This window comes from Corvus kubaryi, unplaced genomic scaffold (assembly GCF_017639235.1).
Source record: "Corvus kubaryi isolate FWS band 111438036 unplaced genomic scaffold, C.kubaryi_AGA036_p1.0 37219, whole genome shotgun sequence".
Taxonomy (NCBI): domain Eukaryota; kingdom Metazoa; phylum Chordata; class Aves; order Passeriformes; family Corvidae; genus Corvus; species Corvus kubaryi.
Genome location: NW_024581062.1, coordinates 100,223 through 119,363, shown reverse-complemented (window position 1 = coordinate 119,363; position 19,141 = coordinate 100,223). Strand labels below are relative to the sequence as shown.

General features: G+C 50.5%; 1 protein-coding gene across 3 annotated transcripts in view; it reads left to right on the top strand.

Moving 5' to 3' along the window:
* DAGLA (diacylglycerol lipase alpha) overlaps nucleotides 1-19,141 on the top strand; it is a 57,105-nt gene that overhangs the window by 1,395 nt on the left and 36,569 nt on the right. For all 3 annotated transcript variants that reach the window (XM_042022610.1, XM_042022612.1, XM_042022613.1), the window contains one exon: nucleotides 1,083-1,172. The gene's annotated coding sequence lies outside the window, so the exon portion shown is untranslated. The remainder of the gene's footprint in view (nucleotides 1-1,082; nucleotides 1,173-19,141) is intronic.

The window sequence follows — 19,141 nt, the reverse complement described above, 5'->3', positions numbered from 1 at the left end:
CAGGATAAAATTCCCCCTTTAAATGGGAATTTAAATCAGAAAGTTGGGAGTTGGCAGCTCTGCTGCAGGGGGTCAAAATCAGGGATTTAAGGATATGGACTGTGGGCCGATTTTGTCAGTGCTGGCCTAAAAAAATCCAGATTTGACCCGAATTCCAGTTTAAATTAAGGCACTGGGCACTTTTTGCCCTCTACCTGCACAGCCAGATCCGGATCCCAGAGACAGGGAATGCTGTAAATCCCTGGCAGCTCTGTGGTTGCTGGGAAAAGGGCGGTGAGAAAGGGAAACTTCTCTGGGCTGTGTCCACTTGTTCTGTTTCCAGAGGGCTGGGAAGGAGCAGTTGTGCAACGATGGGATTTGAGGAAAGTGCCGTGCCAAGAGGGAAAGTGGGAAGGCTGAAAATGCTCCTCCCAGTGACCAAAAATGTGGGGAAAAACCCCTCAAAATCCTATGTTTTGGAACTTTGTTAAAATTCCCTGGACAAACAATTAGAGGAACCAAAAAGAAACCCCTGCTTGGGGATTTTTTTTGGACTTTGTGTGGGAATCTCAGTCCTGTTCCTTGTGCTCTCCCTCCTCGTGGAAGTTAATTAATTGGGAGCTGGCTGCTCCAAACGAGGTCACTTGGATTTCGGAGCTGCCGTATCATTGTATGGGTTTGCAAAATCAGGATTTAAGGCTTTTGTGCATTAGAAAATTTTCCTTAAAGCGGCATAATCCTGGGGTTTGGGGGTCTTTTCCAGGCAGCTGGAAAGATGTAGGGAGGAAAAGTGTTAAAACTGGGGGGTATAAAGTTCAGGATGCTGCTCAGCTTTGGATGGAGAAGAGTTTGGAGAAGCTTCCAGTCATTCCCAGGCCTGGCTGTCATTTGTGAAACTTCCTTGGACTAAACCAGCAGGAATTCCCTTCTGTCCCAAACATCCCTGTCCCATCCGAAAGCTTTTTTTTTTTTGGGAATTAAACCTTTATACCTCCCCTAGACCACGCAGCTTTATTTTGGGGAGCCTGCACCCTGCTTTTCCTCCCTTCCCGTTCCATCTTTCCCAAATAAATAACCCTTGGTTCCACCTCTGCTCCCAACAGCAATCCAGCTGATGAATAAGAACATCCCGAGCTGGATCCAGCCCTGGAGTTTGAGGAATTTCCAGTTCAAGGCGCAGCAGTTGAGATGGGGTGAGTGAAACCATTTGAATCCGCTCTCAGAGCTGCAGGGCCGGAGTTTCTCGGGAGCTGGGAGCGGATGAAAGTGGCCTTTGTGCCATGGGGAGTGTGACAAATGGACTTTTGTGGGATCTGCGGAGAGCGCCGGGATGTTTATTCCTGCTGGGATAGATGGGAGTCAATCCGGCTCTTCACGCCAGTTGGGAGCTGCTATTTTCATTATTCCATACAGGATATTGTTCATTTAGGTGTGCTCTTATATTTTGTGGATTTTTAAGGAGAAATCAGGGGGAAAAAAACCCCCAAAACCTGGAAAATTTGCCAGGTGCAGCACCTGCCCAGCTTGGAACTTTGGGGATGGAGGGAATTGAAATGGTTTTCCAGGTTTTGATTAGAAGTGGGAAAGTTTGTCCTGCTGAGGAATATCCTGCCCTGAAATATGGACAAAAGTGCTGCTGGACCTTAGGGGGGCTTTTGGATCCAGGATGTGACTCCTGCAGAGCTTTAGGAAAAACGTACCCTGTACCTTCAGGCATTCCTTCTGCTCTTTCCTCCTTTTTTGTCCTTTCTCCCCTCCTTCCCAGGGGAAGGCACGTGGATCCCTTAGCTCTGGATCTCTTTGGAAAGATGAAATAAAAAAGCGTTGGATTATTTTCCTCTTCCTTGCAGCAGGAGCTGGAAATCTGCATGGCAGGCAGAGACTGTCAGGAATTCTGTCCCGGGCTCTTAATCCAGGAGTTTCTTTTTTAACTCAAATCCTTCCTTAACTGCCCTTGTGCAGATCCCTGAAAATCCTCATCCCACCCCATCCATTGGCATTTCTCCCCCTCTCTGAGGAGCCTTCTGAGCTCCTCTTCAAAGATGTGTGGAATTGCATGAAAATTCCTGGCTTTTCATTCCCTTCCAGCTGAGGTTTTGATTCCTGTGTGTTCCCTTGGTGTGGAATTAAAACAAGGAGGTTCCTCAGGCATGGCTTTGAGCTCAATAGGAATTTTTCCCTGGAAACCGGATACAAGATGTAATTTAGAGCCTTCAATTCCAAGTTCTCCTGGTGTTTTCCACTTGCCATTTCATCAGGAGTCAGTGGCAAAAATCCCAGTGCAGCTCACTTGTACCCATTAGTAAAGGTGGGAATGCCACCTTAAATGAGCATTTTCCATGGCTTTTTTCCTCTGGAACATGTTTCCTTGGGATTTCTTGGCCTGGAGGTTTGATTGTCACCACAGACCTGAGTGATCCTGAGTTTGGATCCAGGCAGGCTGCAGGACAGAATCCTTATCCTTACTCTTTTGGAATAAAATGCTGAATCCCTCGGGCCACCTTAAAACATTTGAACTGGATAATGGGAAGAAACAGGAAAATTCAGGACGATCCTTTTATAGTTCAGTGCAGTAAAGAGAAAATGGGCAGGTTGGGGTGGAATTCAGCCCTTTCTTCCCTGAAAGGTGCTTTTCTTCCCTGGAAGGTTCCCATTTGGATGTGTCCTGCTGCTCCATGTCTGCTGGAAGTTGGAATTTCCACAGCTCTGCATTCTTTGGGATGAAATTGAATATTCTGTCATGGCTTGTCTTTGCAGCCCAGATCCCTGGTGTTGACACAGCCTTGATGTATTTTTGGAATATGGATTTCAGCTCCAAACTGGGAGCCTCTGGAGGCTTGGCTTTTCCCATTGGATCTGCTAAATGATCCTGCAAATTGGTGCTGGTTTCTCCCGTGGGAAATGAACTGTTTCACCTCCCAGAAAATCAGAACAGGGCAGGTGCTGCTCGGGAGTTTCCAGCGTCTCAGCCAGCCAGGGATTGTCCTGAAAAAAGTGGATCCTGCTCTGCTTGGATCCCATGGTTAGAATCCTGGAATGGTTTGGGTTGGAAGGGGCCTTAAAGCTCATCCTCTATCCCAGGTTGCTTCCAGCCCCATCCAACCTGGCCTTGGACACTTCCATGGATCCACAACTTCCCTGGGCATCCTATTTCTTGGTGATATCCAGATCCCAAAAATGTTCTTCTTTTTCCTCTGGGCCACATTTAACCTTTGGAAGCACATTCCCCTTTCTGTGACTCCGGGTTTTTTCCAGCTGATTCAGTTGTTTGTCACCATCTCCATGGCACCGGAGCATCCGCTAATGACAACCAGCACTTCCCCAAATGAGAGCATTCAGGGATGAACTGGATTTTTCCTTGGAGAGGGGAAAACACATGCCCTGTCAGAGGAAGGAGAAAAACTTCCCAGAAAAGCAGGAATTTGTGATTTGTGCTGCTCATTTTCCTCCCTGGTTAGAGTGGGGAATAAGGGCAAATTTCCTGGAGAGATCCTGCTCTCTGTGGGATTGCTCTTCCCTCTCCCTTTGTCAGTTTTCCCTCATTTTCTAGTGGAAAAAGAGGCATCCATGTTCCAAAACTGGAAGGATCAGAGCTTTCCTCAAAATCCACTGACTAATCCAGGGGCAAAATTCCCTTTCCCTTTGTGGAAATGTGGTGTTAAAACTTCTGCAGGAAGCCACAGGCTGCTTTGTCTGGAAAACCTTGTTCCCTCTAAGTTTTGTGGCTATTCCTGGATCAATGTGTTGCTTTTGGAAAAAGGTCTTTTGGCCCTTAAAAAAACAAGGGATCATGTTTTCTTCCCGAGCCCGTTTGAACACCTCCAGTGCCATAATGGAATTTAGCTCAGTAGGAAATGGGCACATCCCCAAATCCAGTGTTATCCTCGGTTATTCCAAGGCCTGGAAGAGCCAGAGGTAGAGAGCTTTGTTGCATGGAACTCTTTGCCTTATGGAATCCCAGCAGGCAAGGAGAATTTCGGGATTCTCCGGGGCCTTGCTCTGACTTTGTGTTCCCCTTGGATGAAGGCGGAGGAACGGGGAGAGGCGGCTTGGGAGGTGGGAAGCACGTGGGAAGCTGCAGAAAACGCTTGGGAATGGGCGGCTGAGTAAGTGTGGAGCCTCCTGGGAATACTGGCAGAGCCGGTGAAATTCCCTTGTGAGGTGGGGAGCAGGAATTTGGGGAGGGAAGTCGGGAACATGCCAATGCTGGAAGTTTCTCTGTTATCTAACGTGCGAGTCTGCGGGATGTGTTTTATCCTGGAGAAAAGGAGGATCAGGGGGACCTTCTCATTCCTTACAAATCTGTGACTGGATGTAGGAGCCAGGTGGGATTGGGCTCTTCTCCCAGGGAACAAATGACAGGACCGGAGGGAACAGCCTCAAGTTGCACCAGGGGAGGTTTAGGCTGGATATTGGGAATATCTCTTCATGGAAGGAGTTGTAAAGCACTGGAAGATGCTGCCCAGGGCAGTGGTGGGGTCCCCATTCCTGAAGGGATTTAAAATCCATGCGGATGTGATGCCTGGGGACATGGGTTGGTGGGTTAATTGTTGGATTTGATGATCCAAGTCTTTTCCAACCTTAACAATTCCATGATCCTCTATGGGCAGGCCAGGTGCTCCTGAGGGGTTTGATGTTCCCAGCTCTTCCCATGTCCTTCATAGCATAACCCACGTTTTGTGTCCATGGATTTGCTGGCTCCTTGGGTGTTTGTTCCCTGGAATGGCTTGGAACCCTGGTTTCCCACTATTTCTGGGCAGGAACTCCAAGGATTGTCACATTTAGCCTTTATTCCTTGGGACACACGAGGTTAATTTGGTCCTCAAGGGGATGATCCTGCCAGATTTTCCTTCTCCTGGGGGGGCGACAAGACAGGGAAGTGAACTTTTGGAATTACGTCATCCGCAAGCCCGGTAAGGGCTCTCGGTTCCGGATTTTTGGGATACACTGAGGGGGTTCAGGCAGCGGAACTGATCCGAGGTGGCTTTTAACGGCTCCGGGCTCACCCAAATCCTTCTGGCTCAGGAGAGCGGAAGGGAATGCGCTGTGTTTGTTCACTGGATGCTCATCCCAGGGGTCGGATTAGTTCAGCGTTCCGTGGCAGCTCCGACCGGGTGGACGAGGTGCTGGGGAGGTGTCACCTGGGCAGGCCGAGGAAGAGGCGGAGTTGCCCAAGGGAACGTGGGAATCTCTCCAACACGGAGGATCCTGGACTCTCCTCAGCCGCTTATCCTCTTAAAACCTTGGGATGTTGCGCAACGGACAAGTCAGTCATAGGATATCCCAAGTTGGAAGGGATCCACAGGGATCATGGAAATCCCGCTCCCGTTGTCCTTGGTGTTCCCAGCTGCCATTGTATTTATCCTGTCGTTTTCCAGCTGCTCTCCTCATTTTTCTTGTTAACTCTTCGTTGATCAACATCTGGAAGCGGGATATGGATTGAGGGGAGCGAGAGGCGCTTCCCACTGCCAAGGAATGAGGCCTCTCTTTCCAGGAAAGCCTAGGCAGGGGGGTTTTGGAAAACCAGGTGGAATGGGAAGAACTCATCCTGGTTCCTGCTCCTGCAGCTGCAGATTTTGCCTTGTGTGTGCCAGAGCTGGGAAATGCCTCCCTTTGGAGTGCAAAAAGCATGGAAGGGTGTGGTCGGAGCAATCCGGAACCTTTTCACCTGAAAGCACCTGATTTATGACACCAAAATCCCAATGTTCACATGGATTTGTTTGGCGAACCGGTCGGCTCTGAGTTCCCTGGGGCTGGGCCAAAACACTCCCTCCTGCCTGGCATGGAAAACACAGCCCCGGAGCCTCCGCTCCGGAGCACGAGGGCTCAACGTTCCCAAAAAACAGTGAGTTGGCCTTTCCGTTCTTCCAGCAGGTGCCGTTTGGTTTAACCTTAGTATTTAGGGAAGTTGGTTGGGTGGAGAGTGGGAGCGAATCCCCTTTTCCCTCTGGAGTACTTCCATCATTTCAGCGTGTCAGGGCCTGGAGGTTTTATATGGATAGGATGAAAGCAGATGGATCTTCTGCCTCAACGTCTGGAGGTGCAAGGTGTCGTGCTGGAGGGTGGGATACTGGAATTCCTGGTTGTCCAGGCCTGGAGAAGCGGGAGATCCTGTTCCCAGACAACATGACCGTTTGTTTCCCTGTACTTTATACAGCTATCCTGGTGTTTGCTCAGCTCCTTACAGCTAGCTCCAAAGGTTTTCCAGGGATTTGCATTTCGCATTGGAGCTTTTGTTTAAGCTCTGGATTTCTTGAGGAGAAAAAGTGACAAATCCAATTAGGAGAGAGGAAGAGGGAGGAATTTAGGATTACACAAGACGTGGTGGCCCTCAGGACTGTGGCTGCTGCTCCCTTTTTGTAGGAAAAAGGAGAGCAGTGTTCTTTTACCTTTCCCAATATTTATCGTATTCCTGCTGCCGAGGCTCCATTAGGCATTGCTGCTCCTGGAAAAGGAGATGAGGTTGGAAGTTCTCATGTTCCTATGGGAACAGGGAGTTGCAAGGCTTGGAGTTCTCATTTATAAGGAGATTTGTCAAGAAAGATGGGAAAGGGATTCAATTTCTGACTCAAGTGGGAAACCAAGATTCCTTCTGTCCCGGTTGGCTCCTGACTCTGAGTTGTCCCATTCCAGGCTGCTCCGTGGCCTCGGAGTTAATTACAAGTTGGATAAGGAGATGCCCGAATCCGCCCTGCTGTTGTTTTGCTGACTCAGCAGCCCGGTGCTCCTTTTTTTAGAGAGAGCGGCAGCAAAAAGACCACCCTGGATTTCCGGATGCTTGTGGAGCAGGGTTAGGAGCCCCCTTGGGATGAGTTTTCCAGGCTCAGCTGTTCCTTAATCTGCTTTTCCCACCTCCTTGGAAGTAGATAAAGATGTTCAGGACAGAGAAATCCATTTTTTCCCCCCAGTGCAACTGTTGTTTAAGTAGCTCCCAAGGAATATGGGACTTTGCCCAGCCCTGTCTGCATGCCTCTTCCTGGGAATATCGCCCCACGTGTGTTCAGAAATGTTGGGAGTGGGGGAGAGCCGGGAAAACAGCTGCATTGTGTGAGGGAAGAGGAACGGCCATCCCAAAGTCCACCTGGAAAACTGAAATGGGAAGAAGATGAGAGGTCAATTAAGGAAGAACTGTGGGGTTTTAATGGGTTTCCAGCCAGGTCCAACCGAAAACAGGCACCTGCTGTGGGATGGGGCCTGGATTTCGGTGTGTCGGGATCCTGACTGAAGCAGCTGTGGAGTTTTTTCCCTGTGGGAACTTCCCAAGGGCTCTTCTGCCTCTGCACCGTGGCTGCGTTGTGGTCAGTGCATCCAGGACTCCTGCCTGAGGGATACAATCCCTTCATTTAGCATAAATCTGGGATTTGGGGCTTCTGCCTGAAGGTTGTCATCCCTTATTTTATAGTAATGGGATTGTCTTTTTGCCCCCCAAATTTGGATTTTCCATTAATTAGTGGCTGTTATTAATTATGACTTGGTACTTTATTACTTCAATTTTCCATGTTTCTGGTGCTGTAGAATGGAATTTGAGTTCATCCATCCCTTTGGAGTGCAGGGAAGTTTCGGCTCTCCAGTTGAAGGGGAGCTCTGCCTTCCTCGGAGCCTTTTTCCTTGGAACTATTTTGGGAGCATGATTTCATCTTCCTCCTGGAGCGGGGGAAAAGCCCACCCCAGAAACGTGGGGGATTCAGAGCTTCTGTTCTTCCCTGCAGAAAACCACGGAATTGTGCCTCAGATTTCCCTAAAATGGGGGTGTTGGAACATTGTAGGAGGGAAAAGGGGTGAGTTGCGTGCTGCCAGTGGACGGATCCGCGTTCTCCAGAGGTCACTCCTTGCTGGCAGCCGGGAGCAGGAATGGGATTCCTGGGTGCCAGCAGCTGAGGGAGGGCTGTTTTAAAGAGGCAGCTCCTGCTGGCCTCTCCCAGTGATTCCAACCCCTTGCCTCCTTGTTTTCTCTTGGATGTTTACCTCTGGATTCTTTGGCTCCCATCCTGGTCGTGCTAAATCCTGTGGTGGACTTGGGAAGAGCTGGATGAGGGTGGAGGTGAGATTTTTTTATCGCAACACGTTGCAGAGCCTGGATTGTCCCCTGCTCTCCCCACACTGCTTTCCTGGTGGAAACACGGAATTTTCCCATTTTGCTGTGTTGTCTCCTCCCTGGCTTGTCAGGGAGAGGAGGAGGGAGAGAGGGAAGAAGGGATGTGTGGGCTGCTGGTGCTGGAATTTAAAACCTCCTCATGGAAAGGGACGGGGTCATCCCAGTGTCCTTTTTACCTTTTCCAGCTTCACTTCAGGCTGGCAGCTGAAACACCTTGAAAATTCCAGCCAGGAAATCATGTAACTGAGGTGGGGAAGTATTCCTAGTGTCATTCCATAATCTTACTCCCTGGCTTGAGAGGGATCGTTTGAGCTCTTCTGCTGGACACTGATCCCAGCGGGGAGCAAGGAATACGGTGGAGGGAGGAAGAAACCTGTGCACACTCATTTTTTCCAGCTTAAGGAATGCTTGGGTTCATCCTGTGCTGGACAATTCCAGGCTAGATGCTGGAGCTGGATATTCCCTGGGTCTGTCTGCCCCACTGTTTCCCTCTTTGCAATGAAAATAAAATCCTTAAGTATCCATGGGCTCTTGAGGTTGCAAAAATGGGAATGTCAGAAGCTGACAAAAACAAAGGTTGATTTCTTTTTTTTCCCCTCTGGAGAAGGTATGCTGTCTGTGGAATGTGGGAAAGACTGTCGGGAACATGGCTGGGAAGGTGTGTGAGAAGCTCCTGGAATTCTGGAAGCTGTTAGGAGTGCTCAAGAGATACATTCTCCAAGAGACATTTGGAATTCTCTTGGTATTTTGGGAAAAAAATCAAAGCTGTCTGGCAAGCCAGGTGACAAGTGACACCTGAGTTGTGCCAGGGGGAGTTTTAAGTTGGACAGTAGGGAAAGTTCCTTCATGGAAAGGGCTGTAAAGCATTGCAACAGACTCCAGTGGCGGAGTCCCCATTCCTGGAAGGATTTAAAATCCATGTGGATGTGGCACTTGGGACAGTGGTGGCCTTGGCAGTGCTGGGGGAATGTTGGACTGGATGATCATGGAGGGCTTTTCCAACGTGAACAATTCCATGATCCGTTTGTCCTTGCTGTTGGACACACAGAAGGTCTCAGCCTGGAATTTTTTGGTGTTCCTGTGGGTTGTCCACAGGGATGCAGGCAAAATTCCTGTTATTCCCTATCAAAAAGACTGGGAATATTTCCCCTTACTGCCCAGAGAAGAACTGTAGGAGATCTCATTTGTGCCTGTGCTCAGAATTTAAGGCTGAGGGAAGGAATTGAGGGAAGAAGAGGTGCAGGATTGGGATGGAGAGGAGTTGGACCTGGGCTGGGATAATTCCTGATCCTTCGGAGCTTCATTATTCCTTAATCAGCTGTGTTAATTACAATACAGTGTTGCTCCCAGGCCTCTGAGCTCCGATCAGGGATGAGGATGTGAACTGAAAAAGGTGGAATAAAGGAGTTTTTTCCAGCTTTGGAAGTTCACTTGCCCCGGCAATAACGGAGTGAGTCACCGAACCCCAGCTCTGGTGCCTGTGATCTCTTCCTGGCTGATAAGAACATTCCCGCCAAGAGCTCTTCCAGGCATTTCCTTTTGAAGCTTAATTGAAAAAGCTCTGGATGATTGGATACTTCATGGTTAATTATAAGATAATTAAAGGAAAGGTGGAAAAATCCACACCTGGACAAATCCTGCCGAAGGAATCGCTGCAGAGGCGCTCCATTTAATTACCGGGATGGCCACACGTTGCCTGGAGAATGAGAGGAAAAAGGACTTTCTTTTCCAGCAGCCTCAAACTGGTCGGGCTGGGAGCCAGGGGCTTGTCCTGGAGTAGATCCCAATATACAGCTTTTTTCCTTATGATCCTGTTTGGATTATAAATTCAAATGTGGAATTCATGTCTGCTGGACGAGGGGAAAGGTGGCTCTTCCCAGAGAAATCAATTGCAAAAAGCATCCCTGTGCTGTTGGAGCAGGGATCCTTCCCGTTTTCCGTGGGTTGCCAACTTCCCTGGGCAAGATTTGAGGTGAATTTTTTTGTCTTTGGGAAAATGGAATTGCTTTCCTTTGCTTTCCAAAAGCTGCGGAGTTACTGGGTTCAGTAGAGAGGGATTGGGATCACCTGGGCATGGTCCAGGATGCCCAGCAGCCAGGTGCCAAATCCAGGTACAGCCCTGAGGATGATCCTGCTGGGATTTGCTGCAGGAAAGGTGATGTTTTCCCTGTTCAATTCAGACATGGTTTGAGGACAGGCTGGGGTTGCTGGGAATGTTCAGCCTGGACAAGAGAAGGCTCCAGGGAGACCTTAGAGCCTCTTCCAGTGCCTAAAGGGGAGAAGGCTTCCCATTGCCAGAGGGCAGGGATAGATGGGATATTGGGAAGAGGTGCTTCCTTGTGAGGGTGGTGAGGCCCTGGAATGGGTTTTCCAGAGAAGCTGTGGCTGCCCCTGGATCCCTGGCAGTGTCCAAGGCCAGGTTGGATGGGGTTTGGAGCAGCCTGGGATAGTGGGAGGTGTCCCTGCCCATGGCAGGGGGGGATAGAATGGGATGATTTTAAGGTCCCTTCCTACCCAAAGCATCTGGAATTCAGGGGTAGTTTTAGGAGGAGCACATTCTTCTCATTTTCAGGATCATCCTGTCTGTATTTTAGGAATCACGTGGTGGTTTTAGGTTCTGGATCACCTCCTGCTGCTCCTGGGTACCTCCTGCTGTAATCCTGCATTCCCCAGCTCCGGAGCTGGTGCATTCCCACATGTGGCTAGTTCGTCTTTCCTGCTCCCCACTCGCTTGGGAAGGATTGTTCCCACTTTTGTGTGGTATAACCAATTGTTAGGAACAGTCAGTTCCAATCTGTGCCTTTCAGTTCGTGCCTGCACAGCTCCTTGGAGCCAAGGAATGCTTTTCCAGGGGATTTCTTCGGCTGCAGCTCCGCTCTTGTCACGTGGGGTCTCTGCTTCTGCCTCACCTCCTCTCACCTCCCTCTTGTCCGGCTTTTCCAAACGAGTTCTGGCTCCGGAGCTGGTGGCCGAGAGGGCAGGGACAGTGGCCCTGGAGTGACAACTTTCCAAGCTCTGCTGAGGGACTTCTCCTAACGAGGGGAAGCGAGGAGGGTATGGAAACATGGAGAGTGGTGGCAACAGGGAGAAAAATCCCGAAATGGTTTGGGTTGGAAGGGATTTGGAGTGTGATCCAGTGCCACCCCCTGCCGTGGGCAGGGACACATTCCACTAGCCCAGGGTGCTCCAAGCCCTGTCCAGCCTGGCCTGGAACACTTCCAGGGATCCAGGGGCAGCCACAGTTTCTCTGGGAAATCCATTCCAGGGCCTCATCGCCCTCCCAGGGAAGAATTTCTTTCCAATATCCGTCTAACTCTGGCAGTGGGAAGCATTCCCATTGTCCTGTCACTCTATGCTTTTATCCAAAGTCTCTCTCCAGCAATCTTGGAGCTGCTTTAGGCACTGGAAGGAGCTCCAAGGTCTCCCTGGAGCCTTCCCTTCTCCAGGCTGGGCAAGGTCAGTGTATCAAGGAGACACCAGGAATGTAAATTAGGGAATGAGCACAGAAACAGGAGGAGATTCCTGGTGCCACGGCTGCAGGCAGGAATGTGTGGCCGTGCTTCCTGTGGCACCGAGTTTGCCGGATATTTGGAGAGCAGAGATGGGAATCAGCAGTTCCAACTCCAGGATCTGTAGTGATGAATCCACGGGGAGAAACAGGCACAAGGAATCTGTGTCAGCAGGAAAAAGTTGGAGTAAATATGCGTGAGTAATTCCAGGAGCAGAGCTGGAAAACCAGAGGGCTGTGGAACTTTAAGGAGGAGATGTACAACTGCCTTATGGAATTAAATAAGTCCTGAGCTTGAAACCGAATCCCTGTCTCCTGGCTCTCCCCGGGGAGCAGCAGGAAGGGCTGGATCCCTGCTGGGAGGGATGGGTGTTGTGGCTGCACGGATCCCGAGGGCCGGGAGAAACTGCGGATCAGCTCCACGTGCAGGCTGTGGGTGGTGAGGAGGAGGGATGTGTGTGCTGGGCTTTGGAAATGCAGCTCCTGGAGTGTCCAAGGAGAAGGGAATATGGAAAAATAAATGTATTTAAGGCTTAAATATGACACAGGATCAGGGAAGCCTGGGCTTGATTCATCCTTGCTTACATAAGCAAAAGGAAAAGAGGATTCCTGCTTTCCATCGCAAATCTGAGATTCAGGAAGAGGCTGGAGACCTCAGCTTGGCAGGATTCAGCCCAGGATTCCAGTTCTAGGTTGCTTGGTTGTCATTAGGGAAGCGCTGCATGGGTGAGAATTCCAGGGAAAAGGAGGAGGAAGCATTTGGTCCGTGGGTCCCGGTGGGTTGGAGAGGTGCGGGACCGGTGCCGTTTGTTCCCTGTGGTGATTCCAACATCTTTATCCCAGCTGGAGGAAAAGCAGGCTGGTAAGTCCCGGAATTTGATTTCCACTGGGTGGGAATGGAATTTGGGACTTAATTCCCTAAACTTGGGAGAGAGTTGGAGCTGCGCGTGCTGGACTGTTGGTGGCTTTCCATGTACTCTTCCTCGGTGATCTCTGTGTTCCTAATGGACAATGGGCCTTTCTGGGTTGGGATGAGAGAGGAGCTGTTGGGGTGTGGAAGAAGGGACGCTGCTCCCGAGGGTCTCCATGAGGGCTGGAATTTTGGGCTCCTGCAGCAGTGGAAAGGGGGATTTATTCCTAGGAGCGACGACTGAGGCAGGAAAAGTTTTACCAAGCTGTCATTTGGGTGAGCCAGAGACCTGGAATCTGCCTCCTCCTTCTTCATTCCCTGCTCCTGCTTTCTTTGGATTTGCACTGTAATTAGCAGCTTTACGGGAGCCGGGGCAGAGCTGGCAGCTTCCTTTAGAAAACTGTTCTCCAGGTGGGAATAAAGCAGGGTTCTTCTGCTGGGAATGCTCAGCCTGATGATTTTACTTCCAGGGCTGTTCCGTGCATTGAGGTGGAAGCCATGGGATGGGAGGGGCAGAACCACATTTCTTGGGAAGTGGCAGCTGGAAATCCGGAGTCAGACTTGAAATGTTCCCTTTGAGTTTAGGAAAAAGGGAAAGAGAATGTTGTCCATACCCATATCCAAGCCAAGGACGTTTCCAAGCTGAAATTCCCACTTCTCTGCTGTTGTGCATTTAAAATTCCCACCTGTGCCAGTGTTCCTGTCCCGGCCCTTCCCCAGACAGGACTTTGGTGTTTGATCCTTGCTTCCGGGGTAAACATGGAAGTGAAAGTGGATACACACCTGGATTCAGTGTGGAAAGAAGCCCTTGGATAGCAGCAGTCCTTTGGATGCTGGTGATTGTATCACAGGATCTTGCCAGAAAAACGTGGATTCAGGGTTGGATTTTTATTCATAAATATTCCTGTAGGTTCCGGTTTGTCAAATGAACTTGCAAAAATAACTGATTCCAGGATATCCTGATGTTGGAGTGATTTTCGCTGGAGGCGGGGAAAAATCTGGAGTTGGGGCCAAGAAGCCAGATCCTGCTTAATAAGGAATAAGATATTGGAAAGTGGGAATCTGGGAAGGCTTGGGAAGTAACAGGAGAAGGCAGATGTGCAGCGAAACACCAATGTGGTGCTTTCAGGGAATTCACAGCATTTGGGAATATTCCCTGTTGGATGTACTGCTACAGGATGAGCTCCTCAAGTAGCCTGTTGGTGTCTTCTGCTGGGAGTTTCACTTGGACTTTGGGAAGTACGACCTCCACGACCTCATCTTGCCAGGCTGATTTCTAGGAATGTGAGACACAGGCACATCCTCAGCCAAAGTAAACAAGCAGGGACGCGGTGAGGGAAATAAACAGGCAGCACCAGGAAGATGGGAATAGGTCGCGTCCAGGTCAGGTTTAGGCTGTTTGAAGCCATTCCCAGTGTTTTTGAGCCTGGAAGCGTCACAGATCCAGGATCCCTGTTCAGTGAGGACAAATTGTATTGAAAAAAGATGCCTTTGGGTTTAGATTCCCAAAGAAACTTCCCAGATAGCCCCGATTTCCAGCATTTTTGACTTGCAGCTGGGCGTGTACCTGCCTAACCACTTAGCCATGGAATGTGGGAAGAGGAAAACTCCTGCGATAAGTTATGGTGGGATGTGACACAGAAAAAAGCACAGTTTGGGAATGGTGAGAGTAAGAAGCTGGAGGCCCTGGAATTCCACGTGTGTCCCTCTTTCCCTCTCAGTGCCAGGAGGGAGGGAAATAATCACTACTTGGAATTTCTTAGGATCATTCCCGGGAGGTGAGCAGAGCCAGCTATCCCGGCAGATGCACATGGAGGGAGCATGTCCCTGGCGATTCCCATGGCTCCGGAGCCTGGAGCCGCCTCTCCGGATGCGCTTCTCCTCTCCAGCACATTTGTGGGGAGGGGAGCAGAGAAGGAGTGCCAAGGAATGGTGTTGACCACACAGTTTTCCCGAGTTTGGCAGGGATTTTGTGTTCTCCCACTTCTTTCGCTCTCCTCGTGTTGGCAGCGGTGGTCCCGGCGCCGCTCCCGGTGGCTTTCCCTGCATGTGACTCATCCCCAGGGAATTCCTGAAGCAATGAGTCAAGTTATTGGGAAAACTGTTTGCCCACTAGCGTAAACTAGGGAGCCAAGGAGCTGCCTGCAGGACGGGAGAGAGGCAATTCCTATTGGGAATGCCTGGGCTTCTCCTCCCGCTTCCCAAAGGCATCACTCCCAGATGTGCCGGAGCAGGGATGCGCCTCCGGAGTCAATATCTCACCTGGAAATTTGCTCCTCCTGCTTTTTTTGCTCCTTTGTTGAAAGGAGGCTGAGCTGATAAGCCTTCCAGGCTGGAGTAAAACTGTCAGATAGGAATTTGCCAGCATTGCAGTGGAAAACAGCTTTTCCCAAAGAAATGAGGCTCCGTCTGAAACGCTCCTTGCGTAAGTACCGGTCACCTCTTGGATCTGCCCTTGGAATTTTGGCTATAAATAACTCAGAGGCCGTGTGGTTTCCAACCAGGAATTACCAAGTTCTGTGTGTAGCCGTGGGATATTCCAACAAAAACCAAGGATCGGTGATTCCCAGTAACTATATCCAAGGAGCTTGTTCCACAGCTGGGAGCAGATTTGGGATGCTGGGAGCATTTATTGCTGTATCTATCACCTCATCCAGGTGTTCCCTTTGCATTCCCTACCCCATTTCAGCCAAGCTGTCCTTGTAGTAGGGGGTTTTATTCCCCTGTAGAACACGGAATTCTGTTTCAAATCCCAAATTACTTTGGATTTAATACATTTTCCCCCCCAGCAACTTGGCCGTTATTTTTGCTGGAGCTCGGAGTGGTCGGGAAGCTGCCTGTGGGCTCTGCTGGCACAAGCTGTGGGTGGAATTGCGGAGCTGGCGGCATCGAGACAAGGATTGGGGGTTGTTTTTAACTGCATTCCTGGCAGCACGCTGGGATTGTGCTCCTTCTCCACTCCCAGATTCCCGACAAAGTGGTGGCTTCCCTTGTTTCTCGGCCAGGTATTTGTGCAGGCTTTGGCTTTTCCATAGGCTGACAAGTCTGGAGCTCCAGAGTTAAGCTGTGCTCCTGCCGAGGTCAAGGAGGAAAGTCTTGGGAACCTTGGAGCTGTGAGTGAGGCTTTTCCATCCCTTTCCAAGCATTATCCTGCCTTTCATTTGGGCAGCTGGAATCTCTCACGACGATCCCTGTCTTTATGGACTTGTCCCTACAAACTTCTTCCTTTATGCCCAGGGATGATTGCTGAGGTCTGGAATTAATAAAGCCCTGTGGATCCTGCACACAGGGAGGACATGGAAGTGCTGGAGCATGTCCAGGGGAGGGTTTGGAGCACAAGGAGCAGCTGAGGGACCTGGGGAAGTTGGCCTGGAAAAAAAGAGGATCAGGAGGGATCTTCTCCCTCTCCACAAATCCCTGGCAGGAGGGTGGAGTTGGGTGGGATCGGGCTCTGCTCCCAGGGAATAAGCGGCAGGATGAGAGGAAACGGCCTCAAATTGCACCAGGGGAGGTTTAGGCTGGGTATTAGGGAAAATTCCTCAATGGAAGGGGTTGTAAAGCACTGGAACAGGCTCCAGTGGTGGAATCCCCACCCCTGGAGGGATTTAAGAGCCACGTGGATGTGGCACTTGGGGACATGGGTTGGTGGTGGCCTTGGAAGTGCTGGAGGAATGGTTGGACTCGATCTTGGAGGGCTTTTTCAGCCTTAATGGTGATGCTGTGGACAAGTCCTGGCCTGTAGGGTGGTGCAGGGATAGCAGGGATTTCACTGGATATCCACTGGGGAGAGCCACTGGGATCTGCAGTGCCACTGGTTTGTAGGACTGGGATCAGAAGTGGTCCCAGTTGTTTGGAGGAGGTGCATTCCAAAGTGGAGAATTTCCTTGTTTCTCTTTGATTCAGTGAATTTCCTGCTTTTAACTGGGAATAAGTGCTGGGAGTGGCACCTTTGGGACTCGTCCATCCTCTGGCACTAAAACCATTAAGGTTTGCAAGATAATCCCATTTTTCCTGAAAACTCCATTGCTGCGGTCAAGTCTGTGCCAAGGAGATCCATTCCAGAGTCTCCTTATTAAAAATTAATCATTCCCAGTGTAACAGGAAGGGGATGTTGTGCATGTTTGAGGGAAGTGTGGGATTTATGGGACCTGTTTGTACCCAAGGCAGGGAAGTTTGGAGTTAAGGAAAAAGGGGATGGGTTTAAACAAGGAGAACATGCATCGTGTTATGTCTGTGGCAGAGGGGCTTTGAGAGGGAATTTGGGAGGAATGAGCTGGGATGGAGATGGATCAGTGCTGAGCCAACTGGGAAGTGGTTACGCCAGTCTTGTGTCCATCACCACTGCAATTCCAAGGAATTTATATCAGGATTTCAGGGTTAAGCTGCTGGGCCAAAGAGGTAGGTTCTTGTTCCCTGTGTTTCGAAGGTCAGTTGATACTCCGAGGTTATTTTGGGAATTGGTGTCAGTGGGCAGCGCTGGAGTTCCAGATCCAAGCTGATCCCATTAGTTCTGTCCCGATGACATTGCGGAGGTGATTGTGGTGCCGTGGCCTTATCCCGAGGGAGCTGCATCCGAAGTGTGCCAAGCCACAGGAGGCTGCTTGAACCTTTCCTGTCTGCAGGCTTCATTCCCTGGCTCTGCCGCTGACTCGTTTTATTCCCTTCTCCTTGGAAAATGAGAGATTATCAAGGGGAATCTCCAAAGTAACCGTGAAGACATCCCAAAATTCAAATCCCCATTGATTTTTGATCCCTGCCTGGGATTTGCTTATAAACATGGCTCTTCAATGTTCCATGAATCCATGGAATATTCCTTAAAGGAGGGATCTGTTCCCTTAGTCACATCCAGTGAGGGCAGAGCTCTCCTCACAAGCTTCCGGCAGCTGCTGTGCCTTCTTCCCCCTGGGAAGAGCTTTCCCTGCAGTTCCAGCAGGCACTGCTTGCAGCAGACACTTCCGGCCCCTTGGAAAAGGCAGAAAGGAAAGGACTCGCCTTCCTTTGGTGCCATGGAATTTGTCCCCTCCTGGTGTTCCATCCTGGAATGGTTTGGTTTGGAAAGAACTTGGAATGCTCATCCCATTCCACCCCCTGCCATGGGCAAGGACACCTTCCACTATCCCAGGTTGCTCCAAGCTTTGCCCAGCCTGGACTTGTCACTTCCAGGGATGGGGCATCCACAGCTTCTCTGGGGAATCCATTCCAGGCCCTCACCACCCTCCCAGGGAAGGATTTCTTCCCAGTATCCAGTCTATACCCACACTATGTCAGCGGGAAGCCATTCCATGCCCTATTCCAAAGGCTCTTTCCAGCTCTCTTGGAGCCCCCATAGGCACTGGAAGAGGCTCTAGGGCTCCCCGGAGCCTTCTCTCCGGGCTGAGCCATCCCAGCTCTCCCAGCCTGGCTCCAGAGCAGAGCTGCTCCATGCGAATTCCTCTGGCCAGCTTCAGGAGATTCTGTATGGATGTAACCCCATCCCCCTTCTCCCTGGAAGGCGAGAACAATTCCCAGATTGTGAGGAACCAACTCGGAAACAGAAAGAGCCTCATTTAAAGCCCTTCAGAACAGCTGGATGGGGCCCGATGGAGTTGGATCCAAGCTGGAATTGATGATTTCCGTCAAGTCCAGTAAGTGCTTGGTGGGAGCGGGAAGGTTCTGGGAATGATCCAGCCTGGGCTGGGAAGCCCGTATTCCATATGGGACGTGTTGGTGACAGAAGGAAGGATTTGGGGTGACTTGATGGGGCTGGAATTCCATTGGTCAGGGAAGTGGGCTGTCCTCCTGCAGAGTGAAAAAGCAGGATGCAGCATCCCTGCTGTGCCCTCAGGACAGGAGGCTCCAACACCTGGGCGAGGTGACCTGGATGTGCTCTCAGGGAGAAGGGAAGCGCCTCTGCTCCGGAGCAGAAAATCACTCCCGAGGAAAAGCTGCTGTGGGAGCTGCCAGGGCACAAAGGTCCTTTGGTTTCAGTTTTCCAGCTGCATTTCCCACGAAGTTGAGCGGGGAGCTGGCAGGCCTGGGCTTGAACTTCCCAGCGGGACAGCAGGTTGGGACTGGGACATTCCCAGGGAACATGGTGGCATTTCAGCCAGGGAAAGGGATCCTGGGAGGGGCAGCATTCCGGGACACGGTGCTGGATTTCTGTGGAACAGCAAAAGTCTTTGTCCTTTAGTGGCACCTGCAACCATCCACTGAGACCTAGAAATCCCATTTTTTGGGGAATTCTGTAGCCCTGAGCAGTGAAGGCAAACATCTGGCTTGTTTTGAGGGAATTTCCTTGGGTGAGTCACACTGGAGGACTCTGGAATTTGCGGAGGCCAGCTGGAAGAGGGTGCTGGCAGAGATGGGATTGCTTTGTCATACCTGGGTTGTGTGAAAGTGCCAGCAGGTGCCTGAAGGAAAAGGTAGGGAAGGAATATTGGGATAGCAGGGCTTCCTCCATGCAGACATCTCCAGGGATCTGGCAGAGGGAGGAAAAACCTCCTGGAAGATCCAATTTCAGCCTGGGTTTGGCCTCCCTTCTTTTGCTCTGAAGAGCAGAAGGCTGGGAACCAGGGGAGGTTTTGGGGTGAGGGAAGTGCGAATGCTGAGTTAGCCTGTGGATGCAGGGATGGGGAATTGCTGTGGGTTGGGAACCTGTGGGTGCAGGATT